This window comes from Engraulis encrasicolus, chromosome 17 (genome assembly GCF_034702125.1).
Source record: "Engraulis encrasicolus isolate BLACKSEA-1 chromosome 17, IST_EnEncr_1.0, whole genome shotgun sequence".
Classification (NCBI taxonomy): Eukaryota; Metazoa; Chordata; class Actinopteri; order Clupeiformes; family Engraulidae; genus Engraulis; species Engraulis encrasicolus.
The window spans coordinates 24854100-24866599 of record NC_085873.1 but is presented as its reverse complement, the minus strand read 5'-3'; positions in this window follow the sequence as shown (position 1 = coordinate 24866599).

Below are 12500 nucleotides of genomic sequence, written 5' to 3'. Positions count from 1 at the left end.
GCCCATTCACTAATGTTACCTTTTTCATGAATACTTCCCACCAGCATCAAATTCTAAGTATTCATTATGACTGGAAAAATTGCACTTTTCATACATGAAAAGGGGGATCTTCTCCATGGTCCGCCATTTTGAATGTCCAAAAATAGCCATTTTTAGCTGCAAAAATGACTGTACTTGGACCATACTAGAAAATATTTGTTTATTACTTAGTAAACTTTCATGTAAAGATCAAATTTGGCAATAGGCAGCCCAGTTTCAATGAGCAGCATAGTTGCAGTACCTTTTTTGACCATTTCCTGCACAGTGTCCGTTTAAGGCAGACATCAGTCACACCTTTCTACTAACATCTGATCCTAAAATGCTGCTATATGCGAATGTGCTAAAAGGCCCACCCACTTTGGAAAAGTAACATAGTGCTCCTTTAAAGATAGCCATCAGACTCACTGCTTTCTGCTAATACCTGATGTTTTTAATGTTTTTAAAGGCCCACTAAAAAACTTTGAAAAAAAGTGGCATGCGTCCATGGTGTAGTGCTATCATCCCTAAGGAAAGTACAGGAGATGTGTAGTACAGTATATATATATATATTGTTTTATTTATTATATATATTATTATATATATATATTTTAGCATTAGCACTTCACCACGTTACAACCATACCACACAGCCAATGTGCAGGAAGGAGGTGGGACAGTCCTCATATAACCTCACTTAGCAAGAGGATGAGACTAACTGCAAGGCAATGCCATCCTTCATATCCCTGAGGGGGGTGAGGGAATGGGGGCAACAACACTGTCCATGCCAGCCGCCATGCCAACACTGGAGGGGGTGGGGGGGCATACTTCCAATGACAACACCCAGTTTGTGTGTCATCATGTTTGTGTTCGTGTTACGACAACACATGCAAACCATAACAGTAATGTCAACCACCATGCCACCCCTATGCCAACCTCCAGAGGCAAGTACACACACACACACACACACACACACACACACACACACACACACACACACACACACACACACACACACACACACACACACACACACACACACACACACACACACACACACACACACACACACACACACACACACACACACACACACTTGTGCCAAGTGCCATGCCAGTCTCCCACTTCCATGCCAACGTTCATGCCGACCTCCCTTCCAACCGCCCTAGGCATGACATCATTGTTGATGCTTTTGATCATGCATGCTGTGTAAGCATAGAGACTTCTGTTCTTTTTTAAGGTGCACACAGACTAGTTTATATATCTGTCTGTACAGTATATCGGCCCATCATACACTGGTTCACTTTTTGTTTGCTCTTGTTCATAACTAAACAATTTAGTCTCCAAGCTCCAAAAAGCGAGTTGTGTTGAAACTCTGTTGTGCAAATCCACATAGTATCAAGATTCGAGATTCAGGTTTGTCGCTGTCAAGAAGACACGGCCAGTATTTCTCAAGGTTATGGTACTATGTCATTCTGATCCCGTAGTACAGCGGACCCAAGAGCATTGCCCCTAAAACAGCTGTATAGTAAAAATCAACACAAAGTGCCTTCAAGGTTCATTTTCTTGGAAAGCTGACTGGAGCAGCCCTATAGTCAGACTGAGGAAATCTGTAGAGAACAATACACACCACACACACACACACCACACACCAAACACCACACACCACACACACACCACACACACACGCACGCACGCACGCACGCGCACACACACATTCTCTCTCTCTCTCTCTCTCTCTCTCTCTCTCTCTCTCTCTCTCTCTCTCTCTCTCTCTCTCTCTCTCTCTCTCTCTCTCTCTCTCTCTCTCTCGTGTTTGTCGCTCAATCACTCAGTCACTCAGTCACTCATATAGTCCCACAGAGGATATATACAGCATGGTAATGAATCAACACCACACACAAATACACAAAGATCCATCCACACATTTATGTGTGTAGACCTCCCACATGTACAGTCACCCCCCCCCCCCCCCACACACACACACACACACATACACACACAGACACACACACACACACTCATTCACATGTGTTGTTAGTATAGTATGATGTGAAGCAGAGTAAAGATAAATAATCATGCTGGAATACCTTATGTTCTTCTGAGACATAAACCTTGTCTGTAGGTTAGTATTCTGGCTTTGAAACAACTCTACCAGTAGGCTACATACATTACATTCAAAGATACGAAATCATTTATTGGCATATACACATGAAGTAATTTATGACCAGTGTTGTGCTCTAAAACAATAAAAAAAATCTAGGAAAGGAAGAAAACATCTTATCAAATAAATAAAAAAACATTACCTTAGACTAAATAGAAGCTTTTATCTAAGTGACTTGCACTGTAGGTACAATGAATTGATTACAGTCCCTGAGGCAATATGGATGTGTTTGTTCTCATTACATGGACAAAATGCTTTTATGACTAGTGAGCCAGATTTGGTGCCTGTATCACCTGCTGAACTTCACATTGTCTCACTAATTTACTCCACCGTCATGTGCACTGCTCCACCAGCAGAAAGCTTTACTGGTCATTGAAAAGACTGAATTATAGTACAACACTAGTGCAACATTGCACAAAGTAAAGTATTACGACTTGGTCATTACCATTCTGGTAACAGCAAATATATAACAGGTGACATGTCATAAGAGTTTAGGCCGATGTGTTTCCTTCCAACACAGGGAAATTATCTGAGCAACCAGTGTACATGTCTTACGATCAGCTGACTCTGCACTGGTTGGTTGTTAGATTTTTAATGTTTTTCAGTAAAAACACAATCTCTTGAGGTACAACGGAGTAAATGGTGTAACCGCTATGTACTGTCATATCATATGCAAGTGTTGTACTTGAATGAATTTACTCCTACTTTTGACACCTCTGAGTTTAGGTGCCTTGCTCATGGGCACTTCAGCCATGGGTGAAAGTGTAGGAGACCACACACACTCTTTTCCCTGGGACGAGATTCAAACCTACAACCTTTCCGACTACAAAACCACCCGCGTAGTAGTTTTGTGGCTTTTATGGCCTTTTCCTATGTACTCTCAATTCCTTTTCCAAATGACTATTTATGGCGTTTGACTGGCGAAATGGTGGGCGCATATGAGGCTATGAGAGCAACCTTGAAGCAACATTTTCAATAGTGTGTTGAGATGCCACGTGTGGGGGATAGAGTTGGAGGATGCGGGTATGGGAAGGTTGGGGTGGGGGCATTGAAGAGAGACTTGGAATGTTTGAACAGAGGAAGAATGACGGGAGTAGGAGACGAAAAAAGTACAAGAAGAAGAAAAAAGAGGAGGACGAGGGGTGGAGGAGGAGGGGGACGAGGAGGAGGAGGAGCAGGAGGAAAGTCATTGATTACCCTGCGCGTGTGCATTTGATGGATGTCTGTTTTCTTCTAGGTGGTGTTGATGTCTGAGGTCAAGGAATCAAAAGGACAAAGACCAGTGGCTGCTGCTGCTGCTGCACAGACACACAGACACAGACACAGACACAGACACACAGACACAGACACAGACACAGACACACACACACACACACACACACACACACACACACAGACACACAGACACACACACACACACACACACACAAACACACACACACACACACACACACACACACACACACACACACACACACACACACACACACACACACACACACACACACACACACACACACACACACACGGCAGTGTTATTCCTCTGTCTGCCTCACAGCTGGAGGGTGAAAAGGAGAAGGTGTTGGGGGTGGTAGGCGGTCAGTGACAGAGACAGAGACAGAGATGGAGGCAGAAAGGTTGAGGTCATTACTGAGGGGTCTTCTGTGTGTCAGTGTGGATTGGAGGAAGCTGTGACCTGGTCAGAGGTTAAAAGAGTAACAACCTGTGAGCTTGGGGCAGTTATAGCCCACGGATGACAACCTAGTGAGTACAGAAGTGCTTCAGCAAAAGCTTTGTTCACTCTGCTATGACTGCACTAAACAACCTCCCACAGAAATAAAGGGCCGTACACACACGTGGCTACTACTGTAGTTACTCGCTCAGCGAATGAAGTCAATAGAATGTCAATGTGTTCCAGCGAGACGAGCAGACGAGTAGGCGAGTACTGTTCAAGCGATGCAATGTCGCCGGTTCCCGAGTTGAAAATATTTTAACTTCGAGCGTGGCGAGTAAGCAAGTAACCAATTGGAAAGCAGAGTTTGGTACTTCTCGCCTGTACATTGGCAGTTAAAGCCGCGGGAACTTTCAGCGAACGTTCCGTGAGAGTGGCCAGTAGGCGAGCAAGCGAGAAGCTAGTAATGTGTGTGTACGTAGCTTAACCCTATCCAGACCGGGCTTTTTTGCCATTCCTGGGACCGGGGGGGCTCTTTTGACACCCACCTCATAACTTAGGAACCAAATGGCGTATGACTACCAAACTTGGAGGGGATGATCTTCAGCCAAAGATATATGAATTACATCAGTTAGGTGTCATTATTGGATATTGTGACGTCATTATGACGTCATTTTCTGATTTTATTGCCCAAAATGTCACCTTAATGTATTTTCCATCTAACTTGGGTAATGCATATGAATTTTGGTTATTATGTGCATGGTGTCTGATGCTAATGAAAATGTAAAAAAAAATATGAAAAGTGATGATGATGAAACTTAGATCAGTGATTTTTGGGCAGGTGTACTCGTTCAGAAAACCGTTGCCATGGCAACAACAAAAATGATAGACCTAATCTTTTGGTATCACATTGTAGCCAACTTCATTTTAGGAGTTTCGTAGTCATAGCTTTAGTCATTCAAGAGTTATACGACATCAAAGTTGGTGCGGGCACTTTTAGCCCCCCCCCCCCCCCCCCCCGGTCTGGATAGGGTTAAGCCTGCATCGGGCCCTCCTGGAAGTGTAAATACCGTGTCTGACTGTCATTAATGGTATGCTTGTGTTGTCTGACAGTGTCCGAGTGTGCATGTAGACTATCTGTTATTCAATGGTGTTGATGTACTCATGTCTATCTGGAATGTGTTGGACTTTGGTCGTCTGGCAATGTCTTAGGATTACCGCACACCGGCTCCGACAAAGTACCAAGCACTGCTCCGCAAAAGTTTGATTCCATTGTTTTCAATAGAACCCCACACTGGCGCCAATGTCCGCAGACATTCGTGGATGTCGGATAACGATTACAGACAAGTTCTATTTTGTCGGCGCCGCTCGGAAGCGAAAGTACTCCGCAGTGCTGTCGTAGACGGTGTGTGGAAGCCCTTATTGTACAGTACATGTGAAGAGTTCAGATGCAAAACCCATAAGTGCCTTTTCAGAAAATAATCTTAATTCATTTTTATTTAATACAAAGTTGTCAAAATTGCATATTTTCCTATTTTATTTATGTAATAAAACTATTTACGTGTATTGTCAAGTACATGAATGTAAACCAAACCAACAATGGGGTTCTCTAAAAATATAGAAGTGCAGGTCTTCAGAAATGGAGTTTTGCATCTGAACTCTTCATGTATTATTATTAGTTTGTCATCTGAATGTTCAATGGTGTTGATGTCTTCATGTCTCTCTCGTATGCTTCCATACATGTTGGCAGTGACAAGTTGTGATGGAGGTGGCCCTACCGTGGCTCAAGCGATGGGGCACTGCACTGCTACACCGGCGATCTGGGTTTGATTCCGGCCTTTGCTGACCCTTCCCTGCGTATCTCTCTCCATTCACTTCCTGTCTACCACTTGACTGTCCTATCACAAATAAAGGCAAACGGGACAAAAAAAGTTGTGATGATGGAGGTAAAAACAAATTTCCACTTGGGGACAATAAAGTCTGTCTGTCTGTTTGTCAGTCTGTCTATCTTCTGCTACATGCAAGAAAAGACCAGGTTGGTGCTAGAGCTTCGGGAGTCCACAGACGAGTCGATTAGGAATGCTAATGCCAGGGTCCGGACTGGCCGCATGTGGAACGCCCAGACCGAGGTCGACCAAGCGGTGAGCCAGCTGCAGCACAAGGAGATTGTGGGCAGAGTGAAAGTAGGAAGAGCAGGCCTAGGATGGGGAGAAGCACCATGCTTCTGGTCCAAGGCCCACCGCAAGGAAAGAAAGGAGATGGTGGTGGCGGAGGTGACGAGAATGGATTAAGGCCGCTATAAGATCAAGGCTATGTCTCAGGGACGACAAGGAAGCTGGACAACCAGGGAGGGAATCTCAAACAGGAACATCAGTTGGTCAGACGTGTGGAAGATCCCACAGGCAAGACTCAGCTTCCTTATCCGCTCGACCTACAACACGCTCCCCTGTCCTCGGAACCTCCACCAGTGGTTTGGAAATGAGGAATGTTGTGCACTCTGCAATGCCCCAAACGTAAGCCTCCAGCACATCTTGTCAGGCTGTAAAGTCACCCTCTCACAGGGCAGCTATAGATGGCGCCATGACCAGGTCTTAAGAAAGCTAGCCGAAGTACTGGAGGAGTGCAGACAGGGAAGCAGAACACCATCGCCAGCAGAGCAATTCACCATCTTTGTCAAGGAAGGAGGGATCAGAAGCATCAGGCAAAGAGAAACCTCAAGGCCCTTCACTCCTGGCCAGAAGTGGAGCATGAAGAGCGGTATCCCTCATAGAGCTCACTGTGCCAATGGAGGAAGGGATTGAGGCTGCTTTTGAGCGAAAGAAGGCCAAGTGCTCCGAGCTGGCTGATGAGTGCCGGGAGGCGGGCTGGAAGACTACCATCTACCCAGTGGAGGTCGGATGCCAAGGATTCACGGGGTTGTCGACCATACGCCTCCTGAAGGACGTGGGAGTCACAGGAGGAAGGCTAAGGAAGGCAACAAAGGAACTGGCAGAGTAGGCGGAGAAAGGGAGCTTTTGGCTCTGGCTGCGGAGGAAGGCCAGAACCTGGGGGAATAACACCTAACCCCCAGACAACAGTTGCAGGGAACAACAACTTTCAGGTGCAGGGGGTGACAGGGAGACATCCCTGTCACTGCTCCGCCACCAGGAGACATTTCAGGATTAAAGGAGCGAAAGGTTAGTGAATGGTGGTTCCTGACTGATGACCCTGCAGCTGACCCATGGACACCAGAGGAGTTGCGACAGGCAGCAATGGATTTAATGCCTTCCTGTACTATCCTATCTTGATTGCGATTCTCACACTTTTTCTTCTGTGACCCCTTGAGGACCACAGCTCAGTCCATTGACAGGGGAAGGTTTCCATGGTACCTGTCTTAGGTGTTCTAAAAACAAACACTGCTGCAAAGACGTAACTAGCAGTTATGCTAATAGTAAAGAAAGAGTAACAGTAAATTAAAATAACAGGGAAAAAGTAGCAATAATATTTTGTATGTCTGAATTCTAATTGCCACGAACGGTATCAATAAAATAAAATGTAAAGCAATCAAGAAAGAAACATTAGTTTGGACAATAAAAAGACAACGTTACAGTGTCCAACACTGGAGAAATCACAGTGCGTGCCCTTTATTTCTGTTCTAGCTATTTCAGACACACCCACACACGCACGCAAGCACTCACGCACGCACGCACGCACGCGCGCACGCACGCACGCACGCACGCACGCACGCACGCACGCGCGCACGCGCGCACGCACGCACGCACGCACGCACGCACGCACTCCAGTCTTGTTATGTAGGCTTATATGTACTCGGTGGTTGGACATCATTCTGTGGTGGCCACATCCATGGATGAGGAAGCTGAGAGTATCTAACCTGTGTGTGTGTGTGTGTGTGTGTGTGTGTGTGTGTGTGTGTGTGTGTGTGTGTGTGTGTGTGTGTGTGTGTGTGTGTGTGTGTGTGTGTGTGTGTGTGTGTGTGTGTGTGTGTGTGTGTGTGTGTGTGTTTGTACGTGCATGCGTGTGAAAATGTCAAAGGTTAAGTCAGAGTATGACTCTTAATGGTACATAAAGTATTCATACTGATGCTTTCCCCTGTATTTTCCCTCATCCTGCCCCCCGCCTCTCTGCAAACATTCCACTATCCCACATCCCTCCATTACCCCCAACCCTTCCTCCAGTTGCACACTGTAATAAAATGCAACGTTAATTCAACACTTAGAGAGTGGATTTAACATCTTCTAGATTAGTGTTTCTCATGGAGCCCTTTGGGACATTGGTGCAAATTGGGGGGCATTAGTCTATTTTATTTTTTAATACTAAGAGGGGCATCGGCAGACTTATGCGATGTCAAGTGGGCATTTGTTCAAAAAAGGTTTAGAACCATTGTCTTCCCTTCATTCCTACGGTATCCCTCCATCTCCCCGACCCCTCTTCCCTTCCTCCATTCTCCCCACCTCTTTCTTCATTCCTACATCCTTGCACCCTTCCCTCCACCCTTCCTCAACTCTTACATCCCACCCCTGCACCATGGCAGTCAGCATTGGGGCATCAGTGGAGGTCTCCTCTCCTCAGAGACAGACGGACAGAAAGAGACAAAGTGCAAGGGAGAGAAACACAAAAACATGAAACCAATCAATCAGTGAACCAACCAACCAACCAACTTTCATTTATATAGCACAATATCACATCAGACGAAAGAACGCAAGAACGCAAGAAAGAAAGAAAGAAAGAAAGAAAGAAAGAAAGAAAGAAAGGCTTTTTGGTGTGCGAGAGAGAGAGAGAGAGAGAGAGAGAGAGAGAGAGAGAGAGAGAGAGAGAGAGAGAGAGAGAGTCCCCTGGGCTGGCCAGGCCATAGGGCTGCAGTGCCTACATACCAGCTCCTGTTCCAGACAATAGCACAATATTGGCTCAACTGCCCCTGTCTGGAGACATACAGTATGTAAACACACACACACACACACACACACGCACGCACACACGCATGCATGCACGCACGCACGCACGCACACACACACACACACACACACACACACACACACACATGCAAGCACATGCACACGCGCACTCACATAAACACACACACATGCCAACACACTAACCCAAATGAAAAAAAAATGTTATGGTGCATAGTCGCATTAGAATATACAGCAGCATACAAAGGGGATACGCATGGTAGGGCAAAAAGGCGTAGTTGGTACCCAAGACATTTTTTTTTTTGAAAGTTTGAAGTTTTTTTTTTCGAAAATTTGAAGTCAAGACGTGTAATTATTTCTACACTAGTAAACACACATAAGAGGCAGACAGTGCAAAATGTAACGTCAGACACTGATGCGTAGGTCTATATAGCATTTTTCCTAAACGGGCAGACGGCAAACATGTATAAAAGGGCAAACGTGTGCAAGGGGAAGACATGACATCACTTGTAAAGCAGTGAGGAATGCAGACATAGGCATACTGTACAGACATGACGCTAGTAAAACTCACACATGCACACTTACACTCCAATGTTGTATTATAAGCATTACTATACTGTAACTCATATTATTGTGTTATTTCTTTAAGTTCAGTATTATTATTATTATTATTACTATTATTATTATTATCATTATTATTACTCGACTCAAAGGTGCTAGAGTTGTACAGTTCTACAGTCACCTTTGCATCCTTGCATGTGTGTGTTCGTCGTAGATTTTTATAATTTACACAATAACAAGAGTGAAGACTTTTGAAATACACAATCTATGTGTTATTACCCCATGCTAAGCACTGTACATGAAATGATTAGGTTTTCAAGACTATCAGCTGTGAATATTTTTAAACTGACCATGGCTGTAATGCATTTTCATTATTATAATGGTTTGCATACCCGCACTATTACTCACATTCACAAACTATGTGACCTAGATTTCAATCCCAGTCACATGTCTCTCAGAGGGAGAGGTCACCAATATTTTTATTTTTCATTTAAATATTTTGCAGAATGTGCACGTTGGGGTCTTGAAGAAGCTATTCAGTGCTTCAGAAAACAGTTTTATTTTATATATATCTTCCTGATACTCCCATGCAATCACGTAGAGATTATTTAGAAGGGTTGTGACAACAACACCTCTCTGCTAAATGACCTGAACAGTTTCTTTGCCCGTTTTGAAGCACAAAATGACACTCATCCACAGAAAACTCCCCCTCCCCCCCATGATCAACCCCTGTACCTGTCCTCTGCCAGTGTGAAGAGGACACTGGCCACCATCAACCCACGCAAAGCAGCTGGCCCAGACAACATACCTGGCCGAGTGTTGAAGGATTGTGCAGAAGAGCTGAAGGATGTCTTCACAGACATCTTTAACATCTCTCTGGAGCAAGCAGTCATCCCATCACTTTTCAAAGCTGCTACCATCATACCCGCGCCGAAGAAATCATCACCATCATGCTTCAATGACTACCGTCCTGTAGCACTGACGCCCATAATCATGAAGTGCTTCGAACGGCTAGTCCTGTCACACATCAAAGCCACCCTACACCCCACTCTGAACCCCTACCAGTTCGCATACCGAGCCAAGCGATCCACGGAGGATGCAATTTGCTCTGCCCTCCATCCAGCCCTCACCCACTTGGACAATAAAGACTCATATGTGAGAATGCTGTTCATTGACTTCAGTTCAGCATTCAATACCATAATACCACAACAACTCATCAGCAAACTGGACAAACTAGGTTTCAGCACTTCCCTCTGCAACTGGCTGCTGGACTTCCTGATGCAGAGACCACAAGCAGTACGGGTAGGGAATAACACCTCAAGCACCCTGACCCTGAGCACGGGGGCTCCGCAAGGTTGTGTTCTCAGCCCCCTGCTGTTCACGCTGCTGACACATGACTGCACAACGACCCACAGCACTAACCATCTAGTGAAGTTTGCGGATGATATAACACTGGTGGGCCTCATCACTAAGGGCGATGAGACTCACTACAGAGAAGAAGTAGACCTGCTGGCCAGATGGTGCAAAGACAACAACCTCCTGCTGAATGTCAAAAAGACCAAGGAGATTGTTGTCAACTTCCAGAGGGTCCAAAAACAACTGCCACCACTGACCATCGACGGTGATGCTGTGGAGAGAGTGAGCAGCACCAAGTTCCTTGGAGTGCACATCAGCGACGACCTCTCTTGGACCACCAACACTACATCACTGGCGAAGAAGGCCCATCAGCGTCTCTACTTCTTGCGCAAACTAAAGAAGGCAAGTGCTACACCCTCCATCATGACAACATTCTACAGAGGAACCATAGAGAGTGTCGTATCCAGCTGCATCACAGTGTGGGGAGGAAGCTGCACAGAGAAAAACAGGAAGACACTCCAGCGTGTTGTGAACACAGCGAAGAAGATCATTGGAGTACCACTCCCCTCCCTGCAGGACATTTACACCGCACGTCTCACCCGGAAAGCACTGATGATCATCAAAGACACAAGCCACCCAGCACACAAACTGTTCAGCCTCCTGCCCTCTGGAAAGAGGTACAGGCGCCTCCGTTCCCGTACCACCAGGCTTGCGAGCAGCTCGATGCACCAAGCAATCAAGATACTGAACACCCAACCCACTCTCCCTCCACTGTCAGCCTCTAGCCAGCCAGGCCACTGACAACCCCCCCCCTCATCCCCACCACCATATCTGCGACTGAACATTCCACCTGCACTACTACATCTGTGACTGAACTTTCAACCTGCACTAACTCAAAACATGCACACGCACACACATACACACACACGCACACACAAGCACACTGCACTTTCTGCACTAAACCCAAACATACACACACTGACACACAACTCATACACACACACACACCTCATACACACACACACCTCATACACACACGCACCATACACACACACCTCATACACACACACACACACACACACACACACACACACACACACACACACACACACACACAGACGCACACCGCACTTTCTACCTGCACTAAACACACACACACACACACACACACACACACACACACACACACACACACACACACCACACACACACACACACACACACACACACACACACACACACACACACACACACACACACACACACACACACACACACACACACACACACACACTGACTGCTGCTGGTGTACTTGATAGACCCTTTTTAATATTTATTTTATTTTATTTTTTCTTCAATGCTACTATTACTATGTCAGAATGCTACAAAGGACTTTTAGAAAAAAAAAGCACAACAAAATACCTCCTCTTAATGTATGTTCTCTACAAGTCTTCTGTTGTCCAGTCCTGCACTTTTAATGTCTGTATGAGCACTGTCTATGTCCATACTGTCTTATGTCCATGTATGAGTACTGTCTATGTCTATACTGTCTATGTCCTTACCTAGATTAGTCTATGTCTGCATGGGAAAGCAAGAAACGTAATTTCAAATTCTTTGTATGACCAGTGCATGTAAAGAAATTGACAATAAAACCAACTTGACTTGACTTGACTTGACTTGACTTATTTGCAAAACGGTGTATCTCCATTTTTTTACTTTTGCATTTTATTATTGGAAATGACTGTTCGGAGGTCATATCACCCATGTGTGAATTCTTACTAGTCAAATATTTTGAGAACATACTTTTTTAAGCGATACAAAAT